Source organism: Hevea brasiliensis, chromosome 16 (genome assembly GCF_030052815.1).
Source record: "Hevea brasiliensis isolate MT/VB/25A 57/8 chromosome 16, ASM3005281v1, whole genome shotgun sequence".
Lineage (NCBI taxonomy): Eukaryota > Viridiplantae > Streptophyta > Magnoliopsida > Malpighiales > Euphorbiaceae > Hevea > Hevea brasiliensis.
In genome coordinates, this window is record NC_079508.1 from 44,833,126 (window position 1) to 44,854,682 (window position 21,557).

The 21,557-nt window shown below is 36.5% G+C and overlaps 1 non-coding gene across 1 annotated transcript; it reads right to left on the reverse strand.

Moving 5' to 3' along the window:
• Nucleotides 1-2,981: 2,981 nt before the first annotated feature.
• Nucleotides 2,982-3,088, reverse strand: LOC131175036 (small nucleolar RNA R71). Its single transcript, XR_009145195.1, has one exon. It is a non-coding gene; the product is annotated as a small nucleolar RNA R71 (small nucleolar RNA).
• Nucleotides 3,089-21,557: the final 18,469 nt, after the last annotated feature.

The window sequence follows — 21,557 nt, forward strand, 5'->3', positions numbered from 1 at the left end:
AAACCCAATCTCAAAACCGCTTCGGGGTTAATAAAAGAATGGGATGCACTAAGATCAATCAAAACATGTACATCAAAACATCCAATGCAATGGTTACCTGACACCTGTCATGATAAAGATCTGTGCCGGTGCTGTTGAACCCTTTCCATGAGAGCCTGCCATAGAGGAAGAAGAACCTCATCCCCCAACCTATCCCCTTCTTGATGAGGGACCCACCGAAGTCTGTCTCACTACCGATTGAGCCATACTACTTGACTCAGTCTGCTGCTAAGAAGCCACCCTTTCCATGTTAGGACACTCCCTAGACATGTACCCCTCCTGACCACATCTGTAATATTAGGAAGTTCCAAACCTACATAATGTAGTGTAAATCAATAAATCAAAATAAAATCAATTTATTTATTTTTTAATTCAATTCAATTCATATTGTCATATTCAATTCATATTTTCATTCTTTTAATATTACTTTATATTTTTAGAGATTATTTATGTATGAAGTCTCTTGGGCAATGAGTAGATAGCCTTGCCGCTTGGGTGGGGGCTTATAATGTGGGTTTAAGAGAGTATTTGACTTAATTTATGAAGATTAATTTATAAATACTTAATGCTTATATGCTAATTCAAGTTTACAAGCATTTAAAATTTTAAACAGTTATGTGTTTGGTTGAATTACTTATAAGTGATTGATAAACAGTTGATGTATTTGGTATAGCTTATAAGCATATTTATTATTAAAATAACTAAAAAGTATATTAAATGAGATTAGAAATAAAATTTTAAAAATTAAATAAAAATAATATTGTAATGGCCCGGCCCATTAGTGATATTGTCCGCTCTGGGCCGAAGCCCTCACGGTTTTAAAATGCGTCACTAGGGGTTACGAACCACCAACTTATAAACCCAGCATCTCTCCTGTGTTTTGCCGATGTGGGATTTGCCTAGGGTGTTACAATCCACCCCCCCTATAGGACTCAGTGTCCTCGCTGAGGTTTGCCCCACCATCGTTCAAGGTTGCACGCGGAGCAGCTCTGATACCACAAATATAATGGCCTGGCCCACTAGTGATATTGTCCGCTCTGGGCCGAAGCCCTCACGATTTTAAAACGCGTCACTAGGGGTTACGAACCACCAACTTATAAACCCAGCATCTCTCCCGTGTTTTGCCGATGTGGGATTTGCCTAGGGTGTTTCAAATATACTAAAATACTTGGTCAAATATAAGTATCAAAATGGGAAGTTAGTCCTCGCTAACTTTTTTTTTTTCTTTTAGCTTGTAAGCTTAGCTTGTTAAAAAATATTATAAGTAAACAGATAAATTTATTTTTAGAGCTTGTAAGCTGGTTTCACTAACTTATAAGTTAAGACAAACAAACTGTAAAACGAAAAAATCAATGTTCTAAATTTTAGTTAAATATTATGTTTTTAAATTTAATTGATAAAAAAAATTAACAGCATATTAAAGAAAAATAATAAATTTATGAAACTTTCTTTTTATTAACACCAATCTTATAGAATAGATATGATAAAAAAATAAAAAATAAATTTATTATTTAATTTAGTGTTTTTAGATTTTTCGATAATACTAGTTAAGCATTATTCATGTATTGTGAGCTGAATTGATATGATTTACAGAGCTTCCTCTTTTCGATGCTTGTGACGAGTTCTACCTCTAAAAATTATAAGAAGTTTAAAGGGCTTATATAATGGTGAATGGCCAGTTAACTAATTGGTTAGTTCTAACCTTTTAATAATGATTACCTGATTAGTCCAAGCCTAAGTCTTACCCTTTACAAACTCTTATCTCAACCCACTTATTCGCCTCCACTTGTTCAATAATTCAGTTCAGTGATATGGTATCAAAACAGGTCTAGCCTTATTCAAATCAAATGTCAAGGTTTCTTTATAAGGATGGGCGACCAACTAATTAGCTAGTTCTAACCTTTTAGCAATGGCTGTTACAAGTCCAAGAAAAGCTCATCTCATACTTCATGGATTCTTGTCTTGACCCACTCATTCGCCTCCGCTTGTTCAATTCATTTCAATGATATGGTATCAGAATAGGTATTGTTCAATTCAATTCAAGTGTCAAGGTTCACTTACAAGGGTGAATGGCCAACTAATAGCTAGTTCTAATATTTTAGCAATGCTTAGTCTAAGTCCAAGTGAGCTCATCTCAGTATCTCACACTTCACAAATTCTTATCTCGACCCACTCATTCGCCTCCGCTTGTTTAATCCAGTTCAATGATAACTTGCAATTACTCATACAATAGAAGTGAAAATTACTATCAGATTCTTTTTCACACAATGAGATTATAGATCCATGCATTTGCACCTTTAGTAAACTTTCAAATTCATTCAAATTATCTCAAAGAAACTGATAATACTATATACATTCCATCCTTACCTTCTGGACAACTCATGGTCACTTCATAAATTTGTTTCTTGTCAATTATGTGCTGCATTAAATCCACAATCCTAGGGATACATAGGAAAAACAATAAGTTTGCTTGAATTGGTTGTTGGGAATGAAGGGCCATTTTGTTTCAGTGGAAGTCATGTTAATTATTGGAATTAATAGTTTGTTGCTAGCTTATTGTTGCCGTTGATTATATTTCCTTAAATGATGTGCCTTCTTAATTGTGTTACCACAAGTCTAGTAATATTACAAAGGCCTAGTGTTGAGTATATCAAATGTACTATGTGCCACGATTCTCCCTCTAGGAAGTATGAGTGAAGCAATTCCTACCAAAATTGAATGTAATATTAATTTATTAAGTGTTTTAAACTTGAACAAGCATGGAGAATTGCCTGATGATGCAAAGGCCAAGTAGTTACATTCTTTGTCAAAGATTATTTCCTTTTTCTTTGAAGGACTGAGCTAGAGAGTAGTTACATTCTTTTCCACCGGGTTCTATCACAACATGGGATGAACTTTCTCAAGCATTTTTAGCTCAATATTTTCCACCAAGCAAGATAGCTAAGCTAAGAAATGAGCTGGCTTCTTTTAAACCTAGAGATGATGAGAGCTTATATGAAGCATGGGAGAGGTACAAGGATTTGCAAAGAAGATGTCCACATCATGGGATTCCTAAGTGGATGCTTGTTCAACACTTTTACAATGGAGTTTCACCAGGTATTAGAAGTACAATTGATGCATCTTCTGGAGGTGATCTTATGGAGAAATCTGAAGATGAAGCTTTTTCTGCTCTTGATAAAATTGCTTATAACAATTACCAGTGGAGTTGTGAGAGGAATGATATCAAGAAACTAGCTGGTATGTTTGAGCTTGATGCCATGAATATGATTAATGCTAAGTTTGATGCTTTGACAAGGAAAATGGATAAGCTAACCATGAAAGTAGATTCTTCAGTTGGAGGTTCTAGTAATTCAGTAGAAGTTGGAGCTGTAAATGTCAATTGTGCAGCTGATTTTTCAGCACTTAGTCAAGATTTTTCAAGTGAGCAAGTGGATTATGTGGGGAACTACAATCAAAGACCAAGCGGTAACCCATTTTCTGCAACTTATGATCCAGCATGGAGAAACCACCCAAATTTCTCTTGGGGAGGTAGACAAGGACAATACCAAAATTTTTAGCAACCTTCTGGGTATCAACAACATTAGAATTTTCAGCACAATAGAGGTCCTCTTCCTAGAATTCCTAAACCTCAAAATGCACCTGCTCCACCACAACCACAATAACCTCTACCACAGCAAGCACAACCAGACAAGATAGCTAGATTGGAAGCTATGATTAAGACTCTACTTGTGAGCCATCAAAGTCAACAAGATATGATTTCTCAATTAGCATCTAAAGTAGATCAAATAGCAACACACAATAAGATGTTAGAGAATCAAATAGCTCAATAAGCTAGCTCTTCAAACAACAAAGCATTTAGGAAGCTCCCTAGCCAACTAGAAAATTCAAGGGAGCATTGCAAGGCTATTAAATTAAGAAGTAGAAAAATATTGGAGAGTGGAGATAAAAAGATTGAAGAGAAAATTGAAGAAGAGAAAAACAGAGAAGGAGATGAAAAAATTGAAGTTGAAGTTAGAATTGAAGCTATGAAAGAGAGTTCAGTGGAAGAAAAAGGAAGTAAAGAGAGAGAAAGAGTAAAGAGGAAGAACCTAAATATGTAGCACCTAAAGCCTACATGCCATCTTTACCATTCCCACAAAGGTTCCAGAAATTAAAGTTGGATAAACAATTTGGGAAGTTTTTAGAGGTATTAAAGTCTTTGCATGTGACTATTCCTTTCACTGATGCCTTAGCACAAATGCCTTCATATGCTAAATTTTTGAAGGATATTTTTTCTAGCAAGAAGAAGTTGGAAGAATTTGAGACCGTAGCTCTCACAGAAGAAAGCAGTGCTATTTTGTAAAATACGCTTCCACCCAAACTGAAAGATCCTAGTAGTTTTTCCATACCATGTCACATTGGGGATATCAATATAGATAAGGCTTTATGTGATCTTCGAGTTAGTGTTAGTCTAATGCCATTGTCTATCTATGAGAAAATGAAGATTGGAGAAATAAAGCCTACCACCATTTCACTACAGTTAGCAGATAGGTCTATTAAATTTCCAATTGGGGTGATTGAGAATGTTCCTCTAAAAGTTGGAAAATTTTTCATACCGGTAGATTTTGTAGTATTGGAGATGGAGGAGGATGTACACATTCCTATTATTCTTGGTAGACCTTTCCTTGCTACTGCTGCGGCTATGATTGATGTAAAAAATGGAAGGCTTACTTTAGAAGTTGGGGAAGAAAAAGTTGAATTTAATTTGTTTCAAGCAATGAAAAAGAAAGATGATTCAAATTCATGCTTGAGAATTGATGTGATAGATGAAGTGGTCAAAGAAGTGCTTAAAAAGCAACATCCTAAAGATCCCTTAGAAGCTTGTTTGGTTTACAACATCAAAAAGGGGGATGAGATTGAAGAAGCTGCAGAATATGGTAAAATCTTGGAAGGAAATCCACCTTTGTCTATGGCTAGTATTGAGAAGATTGGAGATTTGAAGCAAGATACAACTTCATAATCAATGCTTGAAAAAGTGAAGCACCGAAGGTAGAGTTGAAGCCTCTTCCAACAAATCTCAGGTATGCTTTTCTTGGTCAAAATTCTACATATCCTGTGATTGTTAGTGCTAAACTGAATGATTGTGAAGTTGAAAAATTATTAAGAGTTCTTCGAAATCATAGAAGGATAATTGGTTATTGTAACACCCTAGGCAAATCCCACATCGACAAAACACGGGAGAGATGCTGGGTTTATAAGTTGGTGGTTCGTAACCCTTAGTGACAAATAGTGAGAGCTTCGGCCCAGAGCGGACAATATCACTAGTTGGCCATCCTTCTGTGTGCATGCATAGAATTTTATTGGAAAATAATCATAAAGCCTCCAGAGAGTCACAGAGGAGATTGAATCCAAATGTGAAAGAGGTTATGAAAAAGGAAATCTTGAAATTGCTTGATGCAGGTATCATTTACCCTGTTTCTGATAGCAATTGGGTAAGTCCAGTTCATGTCGTACCCAAAAAGGGAGGCATCACAGTAGTGAAAAATGAAAATGATGAACTAATACCTACTAGGACTGTAACTGGATGGAGAATGTGTATAGACTATGGAAAGTTGAATAATGCAATTAGAAAGGACCATTTTCCATTACCATTTATAGATCATATGCTTAAGAGATTAGCTCATCATTCTTATTTTTACTATTTGGATGACTATTCAGGGTTCTTTCAGATCCCTATTCACCCAAATGATCAGGATAAAACTACATTCACATGTCCCTATGGTACCTTTGCATATCGAAGGATGCCATTTGGATTATGTAATGCCCCAGCTACATTTCAAAGATGTATGATGTCCATATTTTCTGACATGATTGAGGATATTATGGAAGTGTTCATGGATGATTTTTCTGTGTATGGTAAATCTTTTGATAAATGCTTATATAACTTGTCTAAAGTTTTGCAGAGATGTGAAGAGTTTAATTTAGTTTTGAATTGGGAAAAGTACCATTTTATAGTACAAGAAGGAATTGTTTTGGGACATCTTGTGTCAAACAAGGGTATTGAGGTGGACAAAATAAAGGTAGAAATTATTAAGAAAATGCCACCCTCGACATCTGTGAAAGGAGTGAGGAGTTTACTGGGGCATGCTGGATTTTACAATAGATTCATCAAGGATTTTTCTACCCCTTCTTTTCTTTCTACCCCTTCACATAATAATCATATCATAAAATCAAATGGGAGCTTAGCTCCCTCATCCAATCCAATCATACATGCCTCTAATAAATTTATAGATCCAAAACGATATTATATTACGGACCCAAATCAAATAAAATACTTCTAATACATGCGAAGTTCTAGGATTTAATAAAATTATACAAAACACAATAGATATTAATAGATGACCTGTTATCGCAAGATATTTTGCGGTCGCCTGGACGAACACTCACCGAAGTGGGAAAGAGTGAGGAGTCACCACTTTAATTTTGATGGAAATTAAAGAAAACCATTTGTGAAAATAAATTAAAATGAAACCACTTTGAAAACAAAGATTCTAGGTTCGGGGTTCGTATATGGGCGGGGAAGGTGTTAGGCACCCCGCCTCGTCCCTCTATGAGGGCAAACAGATTTGACATTATGCCCTTTATAAATTAAAATCGGTAGTTAGGGGGGTTAGAATGAAGATGTTAATCCCTTTGATAAAAGAGAATATTTAATTTTTCACTGGTTCGGGTTACCTAGATACATAAATAAATGAGATGACCCTTAGTGAGTTGGTATTGCATATCAGTTTTTGTTTAGGGGGTTACTTTGCGTATTGTACTATTTTTGTAACGGCCCAGCCCACTAGTGATATTGTCCGCTCTGGGCCGAAGCCCTCACGGTTTTAAAACGCGTCAATAAGGGTTACGAACCACCAACTTATAAACCCAGCATCTCTCCCATGTTTTGCCGATGTGGGATTTGCCTAGGGTGTTACAATCCACCCCCCTTATGGGACTCAGCGTCCTTGCTGAGGTTTGCCCCACCATCGCTCAAGGTTGCATGCGGAGCGGCTCTGATACCACAAATGTAACGGCCCGGCCCACTAGTGATATTGTCTGCTCTGAGCTGAAGCCCTCACGGTTTTAAAACGCGTCACTAGGTGTTACGAACCACCAACTTATAAACCCAGCATCTCTCCCGTGTTTTGTCGATGTGGGATTTGCCTAGGGTGTTACAATTCACCCCCCTTATGGGACTCAGAATCCTCGCTGAGGTTTGCCCCACCATCGTTCAAGGTTGCACACGGAGCAGCTCTGATACCACAAATGTAATGGCCCGGCCCACTAGTGATATTGTCCGCTCTGGGCCGAAGCCCTCACGGTTTTAAAACACGTCAATAGGGGTTACGAACCACTAACTTATAAACCCAGCATCTCTCCCGTGTTTTGCCGATGTGGGATTTGCCTACGGTGTTACAATTTTAGTTTGGATTTGAGAAAATTCGGGTAAAGGCTTTTCCCGATCTCTGGGATAATTTATTTAAAGTTTGAATGAAGGATCTTGGATAAGAACTCTCCTCCGATCTCCACATATTTATTAAAATTTTGGTTGAGAATCGGATAAGAACTCTCCTCTGATCTCTTTTTAATATTCCTTAAAATTTTGATTGAGAATCGGATAAGAACTCTCCTCCGATCTCTTTTGATATTTATTAAAATTTTGGTTGAGAATCGGATAAGAACTCTCCTCCGATCTTTTTTAATATTTATTAAAAATTTTGATTGAAGATAGGATAAGAACTCTCCTCTGATTTCTTTAAATAATTATTAAAAATTTTGATTGAAGATCGGATAAGAACTCTCCTCCGATCTCTTTAAATGTTTATTAAAAATTTTGATTGAGAATCGGATAAGAACTCTCGTCCGATCTCTTTAAATGTTTATTAAAAATTTTGATTGAAAATCGGATAAGAACTCTCCTCCGATCTCTTTTAATATTTATTAAAAATTTTGATTGAAGATTGGATAAGAACTCTCCTCCGATTTCTTTAAATAATTATTAAAAATTTTGATTGAAGATCGGATAAGAACTCTCCTCCGATCTCTTTAAATGTTTATTAAAAATTTTGATTGAGAATCGGATAAGAACTCTCCTCCGATCTCTTTTAATATTTATTAAAAATTTTGATTGAAGATCGGATAAGAACTCTACTCCGATCTCTTTAAATAATTTGTTAGAATTTTTGATTGAGAATTAGATAAGAACTCTCCTCCGATCTCTTGAGATTTAATTGCGATCGTATATCGTAAAGACCTTAGACTAAAGGTTCTGGCATTCGCAGATGCTGAGAACCCGAATAAGGCTTCTCTTATCCCGTTGGTACCTTATAACTAGGTAGGGGATGCGGACTGAATTTTTACTGATCTCCTATGTGATCGCCTTACCAATACCTTTTGATAGGCAACATTCGATCTCTTCCGCTTACTAGTCTGGGATCCGATCTTATCTCGGTTCCCCACTATACCAGGCTATCTCCAGAACGTGTTTAGTGGTTCGACTTCATAATTTTTCTCCGATTTATTATCCAAACTTTAATTATTTTAAGGAAACTCTCATGTTAAGATAGAGCTACCAACGTTTTATCAAACTACCTACACGCTATCCATAACCAGAACGCCTATATTAGGAGATAATAAAGACTAAGAACAAATAAATAACATGAACTGATGTATCAAAAGATAAACTCAAGAGAATAAACACCTACGTAGGGGCCTTTTAACATAAGATAAACTTGACGAAAATTACGAGCATGAAAATAAAGAAAATAAAACAAGCACTGGATAGGGCAATAGTTCGGACACTCACCTGTAGGCAGTTTAACCTATTGAACTAACTATGGAGTCACGAATGTTGTAGAGTTGCGTGCTAATAGTCTGGGGACTAATGCTTGCTTTGAAATGAAGAATACAAAGTTAGAGTGTAGTCGAGCCGGAATGACAATAACCAGGTTTGAATGAGATTGAGCTTGGAAAATAAAAGTGGATATAAAAGTGATGATAACGAAACTGAAACTAAGAGGGGGGGGGGGGGGGGGTATCGCAAAGTAATGAACAAACTGAAAATAAAGAGTTCCAGTGTCCAATACTCCTTCAGAGAAAATACTTTAGAAAACTGGCTTCTGAAGTTCTTTTCTATGTTAAAAGATTAAAAATAACAGAGTAGCAAAACTGAATCCATTTTCAGAGCCTTTCCACTATAATCACCACCCTTTTTTCTTTCGTCCCCTTCAACAGTTTTCATGCAGGTATTTATAGGGACCAGGTGCTCCTAATGAAGGGTCAGGATTTTTCTTTGAGGGAGATGGAAGGTTTGGATTTTAAAGGACATGATCTGATGCTTGGGAATTAAAGAGAATCAAAATGAATGGCTGAGATCCTTTTCAGAATATTTATCCTTTCTCTTTTCTAATCTGACGGCTCAAAATTTTCTTGGCAAGAGCGATCCGAGGGTTGGGAATAAAAAGCGCCGGTCTTGTCGTCTTCTTCTTTGATCTAAGGGCTCCAGACTTGTCCTTACAAGTAAGATCAACGGTGGAGATCGAGATGTACAGGACTGCCATGACACGTTCTGGCACCTATCAGTAATATGGGCGATTCTACAAAGGAGGCGTGCGGTGGAGATTTGATCTTGTCTGCAATGCTTTAACTACCTCGGCTCTAATTATGATGACAGTTATTGGAAGTTGTCTTATTCTCTCCTTACTTTTCAATCTCCCATTCCTTCCGACCTTCCTAATACGATCTTTTTCCGATCTCTCATGTCGGGCCCTCTCTCCCAATCTCTCCCATTCCTGAGTTTTCTCCTTTATCCAGGCCGGTTCAGTCAAAGCATTTATTCCTTCGGTTTCCTAAGCGTCCGCTTCGTTTTCTGCTAGCAATAAATGCTCAGACCTTCTCTATATATACCTTTAATGGGAAATCCTTCCGCATTTCATTTTCTCCTCTTTCTTTCTCACTTTTCCTGTTCTAGCCGTTCCGGCCACAATCCGGCCATGGTAGCTGTTTTTGATCTTTTTCCGACTGTTCCCTTTGTTTATCGACTGAAATTTATGACCCCGGTGATCAGAAAATCACGATGGCCACCTCTGATGACAGAGAGAGAATCGGACTAATTTACTGATCCAGATCGAGAATGTCGATCGTGTTGATCTCGAGTCGGCCGACCGATCTAATCGGCGAACCGATTTCGGGCGAGAAAACTGCTAATTTCCCTCTTATCATTGGTGACTGCCCTTCAAAGTTTACTTGGCTCCTCACCACATCGGGTGTCCCGACCGCGGCTCGATTTCGAGGGATAACATTGACGACGACCTCTCTTATCTTCATGAGAGTCATCTTCATGAGAGTCATAGTCACCCCATCTAAGCTGTACATCTATCCGATGTTGATGGCTGGTTTCCTAATCAAACACATCTTTTGATTCAGCCATGAGACTAGGCTTTGACATAGGTCTTTACTAAGTAGGATGTATCGCTGATCTCTAGAGATCGCCCAAATGATGTAATCTGACCTTTAATGTAATTCGATCTCCAGAGATCACCCAAATGATGTGATATGACCTTTAATGTAATCCGATCTCTTGAGATCACCCAAATGATGTAATCCAACCTTTTGGAAATGAATTCTTATTTTGACAATTATCATTTTATTATTATTGCATTGGTTATTTTCCGATCTCTGATGTGTTTATCCGATCCGATTCCTAACTGAATAGCCCTTAGCCGATCTGTAATTTCTAAACATCTACTTTAATATATCGGTCTTTAACCAGCCGATCTTTCCTTATTTAATTATGGAGTTTTCGGAATATTTGTGAGACGTGTCAGAAAAAGCTGGCGAATCTCGTTAACCGATGAGCCGCTTGGGGCACTGTGAGCATTAAATGCTCAGACTGGTATAAATAGGGGATGAGTCAGCCAGTTGCTCTCTTATGTCATTTTCAGCATATCGCGAGCGATTCCAAAATTCTCTCGTGTCTTCAAGTTCTTCCGACACCGATCACACTACGGTAAGGGTTTTGATCTTTCTTTTAGTTAAATTTTTTCTTTTTTTTGAAAATGAGCTGCGCCGAAGGTCAGAGAGCGGCGAGCCCCCCTTCCGTTCACATCTCGTGGTCGTCAAATGAAGTTGAGCTGGTCGGGCCAAGTGAGCGATCTGATCCTCCCATGACCTCCGTTTCAGCTCGTGGTCAAGCGGGACCCTCAAGATGGACGCATCCCTCAGGGAGAGAAAACCTTCTCGTGGATGAACTGCTATCAATCCTTTAAGAAATCGATCTGCAAACGTTTAGCCAAGAATATAACCTTCAGCCCGATTCATACGAACTTATCAGGTGTCATGGCGACCTCCGAGCCAATCACTTCTTTGAAGAAAATGATATGATTATGGTATACGAAGAGCAATTAAAAGCCGGGTTGCGGTTTCCCCTTGATGACTTCTTCAAGGAAGTTCTGAAATTCCACCAAGTATGTATAGCCCAAGTACATCCGAACTCATGGCGGATCCTGGTAGCATTCAGAGGCCCATGCTGAGCTAAGGGACTCAGTCCTACAGCGAAGGTGTTCGCTGAGCTACATAGGCTAACTCGTAGAAAGGACGATGAGTACTGGTTCTTTCAAGCGAAACCGCATTGTGGGCTCTTTGCCGATCTGCCCTCCTCACTGAAAAATTGGAAGAATCGCTTCTTTATCCTGAGGAGCAAAATTTCGAATGGTTTTGAGGGTTTCCCACGTAGCTGGCTGCATTTGGGCCTCTCACTTCCGAAGCGCATCACCCTGAATAGGGAAGAGGGCATAATGGTGATGGAGCTGAAAGATCAGGCGGCCACTCAAAAGTTTTCCTGTTTAGATGCGGTGACAATCAAATTGCATCATTGGACAATGCAGTTGATTGCCGGCGAAGAATGCAGGCTTCAGCTCTCTAACCTCGGCCTCGATACTTTCTATATCTCTGATCTTTGGGCCTTAGCAAACTCACAGACTTTTTCTTTGTGCAGGCATGGCGAGCGGCGAGGCTTCCAAAGAGAGTCGAAAGCGGAAGAGAGAGGTCTCCAGAAAAGTGCGGGAGATGAAGCGCGCCGAGGCCTCTCAGACACCAAGGCACGATCCAGAGCAGATGCAGGGAAGCTGTCTCGACCCTCGGGACCACCGATCTCTGAAGTAGAAGTGATCCGGTCTCCTCCTCAACAAGAAGAACCGCCACCTCTAACGGTTGCTCCAAGTGCGGAAGGGGGTCCTTCCCAACCTCCTATAAGGACCCTTTCCCGCAGCGCTCAAGTCCTAATTCACTCCCTGGAGAAGAACAGAACTGTTCGAGATAATCCGGGTTTGGCTAAGGTTTTGGGGGCCTCCATCTGCCTTCAGGAGGATCGGAATAGGCTGACCCTGAACAGTCTTGACGATATCCTAACCCAGACTATGAGCTTGAGCGTGGAGAGTTTGGTGAACCAACATATTGTCTGGGAAAAGGCTTATCATTTAAAGCAGGAGATCCAAAAGGTGGGTCAGGAAGCGGCTTCCGCCTGAGCTCAACTTTCATTCGCCCGAGAATATATAGCTGAAATTGAGGGGCGGATGAAATTCTATGAGGATAAATTGGCCGAGCAGGCTCATGTTCTTGAAGAAGCTCGGGCGCTCCGAGCTGCTGATGTCTTTCGCCTCACTGCAGAACTTAGAGCAAAAGAAGAAGAGGCAGTGATGAGGGAGGCCGGTGCTTATGTGAAAGCCCACAAGGACCTTTTGGCCGAGCTCAAGAAGTGTTATCCTGAGGAGGACTTTTCCTGGATGGTGGACCTGGCTCCCCAAGACGAAGAGAATAGCGAGGAGGAGGCTGAGGGTGATAGAGAGGGTGAACAAAATGTAGAACAGGCTGGGGGTGATCCTCCAGCTGAATGACTTGTATTTTTTATTTTGAAATGAAATGAAGTTCTTTCTTTTGTTTAATGACTTGATGAGATCGGAAAGAATCTAAATTGTACAAGCGCCTGACTGTCTGAACCAATTAGAACATCAAACTTAAAAGTGATTATTAATCCAAGTATAAGAGGTTGGAAAAACATTGTAAGCATGAGATCGGCTGAGGACAAACACCGAACGAGACTTAAGATTATTAAAATTAGAAACCTGATTTGAACACTTAAGATCGGAAGCATCATTAAACCGGATTAAAACCTTAACTTTATTAAACGATTATCCTTAAAATTTTAAAAGGGAGATCGAAAATAAAACTGGATGGCACGAAGACCTAACGTTGGTTTGATTTCGTTTGACGAGAGATCGAAAATGTAATTAACTGGCCAAGAGACTTAATAATTGGTTCAAGAGATCGGTAGGGATTTGAGAGATACGGAAACTTGGTATTGGTTCGGTTTCTTTGGAGAGAGATCAGAAATGTGATCGTCTGGCAAGGAGACTTGGTGTCGGTTTGGATCCCTATGAAGAGAGATCGGAAACGAATGGAGACTTGGTGATGGGGATCGATTTCAAAGTTTATTGATTTCGGGAATCGACCAAAATATGGTGTTGACACTTATGAAGGAGAGAGACAGGTTAGAACTCAACAAAAAATCTCCTGTATCCTGAAAAAATAAGGTGAACAAGAGTGAACATTCGACTCAGGGAGTAAAATACTGATTTTAAGTACAATTTCTATAGCTATCTAAGGCTAATGCATCCTGAAGAGTGGAATGCAACACCTTCATAATTTTCATACAAATCACATCATAAACAACAAAAAGGTAATTTGGCGCACTCACACACCCATATAATATTCAAATAGTGCATATATGAGAGCTGATCCCCTATACAGCTTTCTTAATTCAACCTCTGCCAGCGAGTACATCTCAAGCCGAACTTTCGCTTAATAGACCAAATGCGGGGGCCAGTGAGATCATCTCGCGCCATGCCTACCCCAACTTATCCATAAAAGGATCGAGTCCTAGCGAGTCAAGCTTCAGCTTCATCTACCCGTTCTGTCCATATCCAATACGCCACACCACACACACACTAACACACGCACACTGCTCTAAATTATCATAAAACAACATCCATAGCATTTCATCAATTAAGAATGCAATATAAAATGTGCCTAGTATTTAACTATATAGATATATATTTGTAAGTGATGCATGGGCATGCCTGAACATATAATAATATTGAAATTATAATTAAAATTAATATTTTACTCACAGACGTAAATCGAGGTCATTGTGATGGCTGGGTATAGGAGGAAGGTTGTCCTAGCTCACCTGACAATTACATTAATATAAATGACTCAATGCAAGTTTAAAAGAACCAAAGACACCCTAAGTTGTACTGAAAATCTGGCAGAGTTCACCCTATACCTATGACCTCCCCAACCTACAAAATGGCTCAAAATACACTTCTATATCCACAAGTCACACAACCATATCTCGATCATATCACATGGCCCCTCATGGGGCCACCTAAACAGTCAACATCACAATTTTGGAAAATTATCATTTAGTCCTTACAACTAACCCTTTTTGAAAAAACTATCCAAATGAGCTCTAAAAATTCTAAAATTTTGCGCCGTGGTCCTTAGCAATATTAATACACTAATACAAAAGGAATTATAATTTTCTAACTACCCACGAATATTTTATGGATTTTTAATCTAAACTCAAAATAAAATAATGAAGGAAACTTAGGGTTCGGTCTTACTTACACCAATTCTAATACTAGAAACGTATCCAAGACGTCAGAAAATGATATGATAGCCTATAATTTTGACCTGGTTCTAAAGTAGCTTCGGTCGCTTGTCTGTTCAGTTGAAAAATGTAAACCTGATCGACAGTCACATTTCCACGAATTTAATGTACCTACGTGAAGCCCATAATATGGGGGTTAGTACATAATTTTTATGGAATTTATTAAGCTCATTTAATGCCCGAAAAAATACTGCGAAGTTCCATGAGACCCACTAGAAAACGGTGTCGAAAAAATTTCAAATTAGTGTCGTCGCGAAGCCCTTGACAAGTGGAGAATGCTAGTGGTCTCAGATTTTTGATAGAATTTATGGTTTGAAAGAGATCTAGCCCAGAAGTTAAAATGAGCTAAAACTTCTGAAGCTTGATTCGCACAAACTAGGAAATGATACCCATGAAGGGAGGAATATTTTGATACCAAGAACGCTAAAAACGATGATCGGAGGAAGAAGTTGTGGCTAGAAAACGAAAAGGAAGAAAAAAGAAAATGAAAAGGAGAGAGAGAGAGAGAGAGAGAGTGGGGGGGGGTGGCACGCAGACAGCTTTAAAGCTGTCTCTTTTTGTTTTCTTTTATTATTATTATTATTATTATTATTATTATTATTATTATTATTATTATTATTATTATTATTATTATTATTAAACTTTCAAAATATTTAACATTAAAATACCATAACCCACAATATAATATAATCTAACTATCTTTATCCATATATTTTTTATATTTTCATTTTTATTTTTTATTTTTTTATTTTCTTTTTTAATTATCTTCTTTTATTTCAAATTCAATTCAAATAAATCCCATAATATTAATAACATAATATTTTCTTTTTATTTTATTTATAATTTAAAATTTCAAGTTGTTACATCAAAGGTGAAGAGCTCATTCTTAGAGTTGGAGAGGATGATTAGTTTTCAACATTGGCAACGCTAAGAAGAAGCAACATCAAGATATAGACTCTTACCTGAGAATTCATATAGTTGACGAGTTAGTGAAAGATCACTTTAAAAAGAGTTCCGAAGGATCCCCTTGAAAATTGTCTTATCCATGAAGGAACTATTAATGATGAAAAACTAAAAGTGGCAACCTCTGCGCAACAATTGAAGAGTAATCCACATTTTCCAATGGCACTAGTTTTTCAAATAAAGCAAGTGTAGAAAAGCGTAGTTAAGCAACAATTTCTCAAAGAAAAAGATGCACCAAAGATTGTCAAGAAAGAAATGGTTGAACTTTTAGATAAATCGATAGGAATCTTCTAATGCAATGGAAAGAAAATGAAGTATAGATTCATTGAAGCACCTATTGGGAATAGAGACAATAAATTCTAATTTTAGCCACCATGAAACATGATAAGGGTCAAGCTAATGACCTTAACTTAGCGCTCTTGGGAGGCACCCCAAGTTCTTTTGTTTTGTTTTGGTTAATTTTACTTTATTTGTTTTGTTTTGTTTTGTTTTCAATCACCCTTAGATTCAATTTTTGACAATTATCTAATTTTACTTTGTACAAATGCTTATAAGATGGCAAATGCAAAAATGCAGATTGAGGAAGTATTCTATTCTTTTAATATTTGCTTATTAGGTTGCATAATTGATTTGACTCTAAATTTAATTTGTGCTTATTATGCAACACATTTTGTCAAATTAGCAAAAAGGAGAGCTGTTGTCAAGAACTTACATTCTACATCAGGATAACATTTAAAGGAGTTCATCTCTTGTTTTTTTATTATGATAAGTGGTTGAGGTGATACAGCAAATTCATTTCCTTAATATTGATTTTTCATGTGAGAGGGTGTGTTCGGATTGAAGAATTGAATGCTTGTTTAATTATGCAATTGAGAATTGAGTTGGTGTGTGAATTTTGATTTTGATGTGTTGGGCTTGAATTTAGCTTTTGGAGATGGATATTTCCTATTGCAAATTCTTATATGGAGATTTTTTTTTTTTTAGGTTTTGGAGTGTATATTTTCAATGAGAATATGCTGAAATTTTTTTTAGATGGTTCTTAATGTGTTAATGATATTTGCTTAATAAAAAAAAATGAAAATATGTAGAATTATACATATTTACTGTTCACAGAGTTATTTTGCAGAAATTGATATTGTTCATATGCATATTTGTTCAGAAATTATTGTTCACAACAGAATTTGGTGTTTTTACTTTCCACAAATAATGTATTTGTTCATGTTTAGTCTTAATTTTGGTGTTAATGAAGTTCATGCAACTGATATTTTTCATTTTAATTGAGTTTTAGGCACTGACAGCTTTTTTGGAATGCACTTTTTTTTTTAAGTTTGTGGCACGTTTTATGCCTTTTTGTTCATTCTACTAAAAACTGCACAGCTTGGTGCATAGCTTATGTAGTTTTATTACTGCAGAGCTAGTTTTGTAGAATTTACTGTTCACAGTGAACATTTCTGAAGAAATTCTGCAGAATTTGCTCTTTACAGCAACTCCTCACTGCCTATGCAACCTAACCTGTACAGCACCACTTTTTCTATGATATTCATTCTCTTTAATAGTATTGTTGAGGGATCTTTTTTTATTTCGATTACCTCAAAATTATCCATTCTCCATTCAAGGTAAAACCTTACAATTTTCTATTCTATTTATACAATGCATTTTTCAATTCTTGCAATTACAAGTAAGCCTTACTGCTCATTCTCTAGAATTATTTATTTTACCACTTACTTTTATTTCATAAATTTATTACACTTTTATGCACCAACTTCTTATATTCCATCCCACCTTGGTATTTATTTTGACATTGGGGATAATGTCTGCTTTGAGTTTGAGGGTGTATATAAGATTTTTTTCTTATTTTAGCTTAAAAAGTCTTTTTTAGGAATTTTAGTTTAAGTGCATTTCATTTCATACCATACATATATCATATATTCACAATGTAAATATTTTACATATACATACATACCATACATCATATAGTAAAGATATAGAAATTTACATATAGATTTCTTTTATTTAGTTAATGCATTGCTCATTTTTAGGAATCATGCATTCATGAAATAAAATTTTTGCCGGGTCCCTTGAGTAATGAGAGCTACTTAGTAGAGTGATTTAGCCTAACTCTAGTTGGGTTTGAGGATTGAAAGTTCCTAAGAGGTGCAAAGTTTTGAAATGTTTACCTTTGCCTATATCTTCTTAGTCAAAGAGCCACCCAACTAGTTATTTAGAGATTGAAGTGTTTAGAGAGAGCTATAGGATAAAAGGTAGTCAAGTGATGTCTCACCAATCTTAGAATAAGCTTTCTAAACCTTTCAAGGCAAAATACCAGCTTGTACTTGAAAGAGAAATGATTAGGTATCCTTTGATTAAAACCTTCTTATTTTAAACTTTTGACCCTCCTTTCATTTAAAATTAACCTTTGCAAACCCCTTTAAGCTTACATTACACCTAAATTTTCTTGAAAACCCTTATTGTTACCTAGCCAATGAACCAAACACTGCCACCCTTTTCATGAGAATAATTATGCATAATATTTGGTACACTATCCAAAAAAAAAAAAAAAAGAATAAGAGAAAAAAATTAAAAGGGAGAAAAGATGCCTATCTTATGTAAAAGTGCTTGTATATATGTGCATTTCATTATTATTATTCAAATTGAAGGAAATCCACCCAAAGTAATTAAAGAAAATGAGTTAGGGGTGGTATTTTTTGAGACAATCATTAAGAGAAAAAACAAGATACAAACTTAAAATATCAAAATAGTCCCTTTATTTTGTGCACTTTGTAAAATATGCTAACACTTGAAAATTCTCATTGTGTATTTTGTCCTCTTTAAAAAAAAAAAAGGTTAACAAAAAGGGAAAAAAAAAAGATGTGTACCTTATGTTTTCAATATTAAAAATATTCTCATGCTCTAAATCCTTTTTACCACTTTTCTTGTTAGCTTCATTTTGAACCCTATAGCCCTATTACATCCCTAAAAAGACCTTTGATCTCTTGATTGTACTTGCTACACTAGTGGATATAGGGATAGGAAGTTTGCTTATGGGATTGGGAATTTATTCATTCATTCTTCAAATTCCATCACTCTATTTAGAGGCACTTTAGCTATTGATTGTTCTAGAGTTCTTTTTGAGAATAACCTTCTCTTTTGATCAGTTGTTTTGGGATTTTTGGATGATTAATTGACTTGAGGCTAAGCGGTGAAAGCCTTAGTAAGCATTAGATACTTTGCATCTTGAAGGATTGGTTTATGGATTATTGGTATGGCTAGAGGTGAGTTAGATTACTCTAATAGGTGATTTTCATAACTCCATGGACAAGGCACCCAAAAATTGCATTATATTTTAAGGTTTACTTGAGGACAAGCAAATATTTGAGTTTGGAGGCATTTGATATATGCATTTTATATAGTCATTTAGATTTAATTTCATAGTCACTTTATTTGTTTGATAGTCATTTTTAGTTAATTTTATTATTTATTTAGTTAATTTTTCATAATTATCAATTTTTAGATTAATTTGTAATTTTATTTTTGTTTTATATATAAAATGGTGTTCTTGGGGAACTAAAAGGTAATTATGCAAGTAAGAAGTAAATTCTAAGTCCAAAAGTACCAAAAATAAAGCTTGAAAATTTAAGGTTTTAAAGTTTACCAAAATCTGCATAGCCTGTGCAGTTTGTGTACAGAAATTAGAAAGAATTTTGAGAATTGCCGAAACTTGCACAGAGTGCTACATAGCTTGTGCACCTTCAAAGGAGAAAGCCTGAACTTACTGAGACCTGCACAGGATGTCACACAGCCTATTCAACTTGCTTGTGCACCTTCACGGTAGACAATTTGAACTTGCCGAAACTTGCACAACCTATTGCACAGCCTATGCAACTTGCCTATGCACCTTCACAAAAAATTACAAGAACATGCTGAAACTTGCACAACCATGTAGCATCATGGAAAATGTGACACCCCTTACCCGTCTACAGTGTAGCTTGATGCAGATATATGAATGGGTAGATCCTGGATCCACCAATGCTTGTACAGAGATGTTATAGAGGGAAAACATACCCCTGATCACATCTGGGACATCTTGCTCCTCCTGAGCTCTCATGGCATAAGCCCTGGTAGATACTCTGGCCTCTGGCCTCTGGCCTCTTGGCTGTCTTAGATGTAGGTCTCTATAATGGATCAGCTGCCTCAAATTTACCAGACTTTTTACCCCTTTGAGGTGCAGGGGCAGGTCTATCTGCTTATGCTGGAGCAGCTGTAGCAGTTCTACATGGACAGTTTCTTAGCTGATGCAAACAGTTGAGGGAACTGTTGCCTCATCATCTCCTCACTTTAGTCTATATATTTTTCCAGACGTTCTAGCTGTCTGGACCGACACCGATCACCGGAACAGTGGAATGTACGAAATTGCTACAGTGAGGGTGTTACCAAAAATCTCTGGAGCTTGCCGAAATGCGCACAAGATGTTACACAGACAATGCACAATCTGTGCACTTCCTCATTAATTGGCTGAAGAAGCAAATATTCTTACATATGTAATGACTTTATTCCAGCCAATTTTTAGCCTATCTAGGGTTTTTGTTAAGGGGAATTTAAGTATCCTTACATCATTTTTTGCAAAAAGAAGAAGAAGAAGAAGAATAAGAAGAAATTTTTTGAGAAAGAATGAGACAAAAAGAGGAAGAACCCCATTTTTCTCGCACCAGTTGAGATTTTGGCTCTTCTTCACAGTTTTTTCATGCCAAACATCAAGTTTTTCAGTTTTAGTTTATTTTTTAAGTTTTATTCCTTCTTCTACACAAAATCTCTCGTACTAAACATAAATTGTGATTAGTTTTCTTTGATTTTGGAGTTAGGGATGCAATATTTGAGTTATTTTTTATGACTGAACTGGGTCAGTCCCAATTTAATAAAATTTATTGGGTTTAACCCATTTCTTATGTGCTTATTTACATGCTTAGTAGGGCTCTATTAAGTTATGTTCTTAATCTTTGGTCGAAGGACTGAAAGGAGAAGACTAAGTGATACATAATCAAGAAATTAGAATTAATTAGCTTAGATCTAGAAATAGACTAAGGATTAAGAGGGCTTAATAGATTGATTAAAGAAGCTTATGGGTCTTGGTTAATTTTAAACTTCATAAAAGTATGATTTAATTAACCAAGGCACTCTTTGACTCACTCGAAAGAGATTTTAAAGGATTTTAGAATTGGTCCCATTTAAATCCAAAAATTTCATAGATTAGGCTAGCTAAGAAAATCCCAAATTGACTTGAATATGAACTCTTAACTCCGAAATCGTCTTTTTACAATTGTTGCATTGAATTTTACTTTTTAGTGTTTAGTTTAATCTCATTTTATTAATTTTTATCATTAATATTCTCAATTTCTTTATTTAGCCAATTATTAAATTAGTCGTTGTTTGAATTGAGTTTTACATTTTTATACCCTAAACTTCAAATTCCCAAATTTCTTTTTTTTTTTTATTAAAATACAATTTTAACATTGTTCATTTTACATCAAAAATTCAACTGAAAAAACAACTCTTCGTGGGAACGATATCTTTTTTTACACTATTTGAATGATTCATGCACTTGCAGTAGTCAACATCACTGAAATTCCCCCCCAAACTCCCTAGCACTTCTAGACATCGTGTCAAATTCTTTTAGCCTAGAGACTTGGCCATCATAAAATACTAGAACTAACAAATAGACCTTTCCAAAGAGAAAATGCATAAGTTTTTCCATAGTATTCTGAAAGGAATGGATCTTAGATTCTGACTATTTTCAAGAGTTAAATAATTC